Source organism: Stegodyphus dumicola, chromosome 11 (assembly GCF_044657685.1).
Source record: "Stegodyphus dumicola isolate Sdum_Otavi_A_Nest chromosome 11, ASM4465768v1".
NCBI lineage: Eukaryota > Metazoa > Arthropoda > Arachnida > Araneae > Eresidae > Stegodyphus > Stegodyphus dumicola.
In genome coordinates, this window is record NC_140778.1 from 32,298,868 (window position 1) to 32,299,649 (window position 782).

Here is a 782-nt window from a genome sequence, read left to right on the forward strand (position 1 = left end):
TTGCAACAGTTTCTTGAAACGCCGCAGATGCAAATCAAGGTTATATTCTAAAGTTGAATAAAGCACGCGATTGCATGTTACCTAACTGTATTTTAAAAATATTTCGTTAATGTAGGCATTTTAAATAAACAGCTGCTTTTCACAATTTTTTTTTAATTTCAGGTTAGGATGATTGTCACGTTAATTCTTTTATTGATATTGAATAAAAGTTATTATATTACATTAAATTTAAATGATGACGTTCTTGAAGTTGTACAACTTTAATCAGCTGGGATATTAATTAAAAAATCTGAAAAAGCTATTTTTTAAAAATATGTTGTTATTTTTTTAATAATAAATTTGATTTTTTGGAATAATATATTTTTTTATGTTATTAGATACGTGCACTTAATTTAGATATTATCTTTTAATGCAAATGATATTTTAAATAAGTTCGCACCAATAAAAATTAAATTCACACTTTTTTTTTTTTTTTAGATTAAAGATTTTTCTTTGCTCCTTTGAGATGGTATACGGTAACTTTCGAATCCCGGTGAGCAGGCAGGCTACACTCATGTTTTTTGTGATTTTACGCATATCTGTTGTGTATGCAGTGTCTTCTGGATGCATAAATGAATAAAGCTGAACTCTGGTAGTTCGGTCCTAATTTCGAATCCCGGCGAACGGGCTGGGTCCATGGGTGTTTGCGTGATTTTACGCATGTGCCTCGTGTACGCAGCATCTTCTGGATGCATAAGTGAATAAAGCGGCCGAAATTCGCTCAAAACCTCTGATTACTGGTA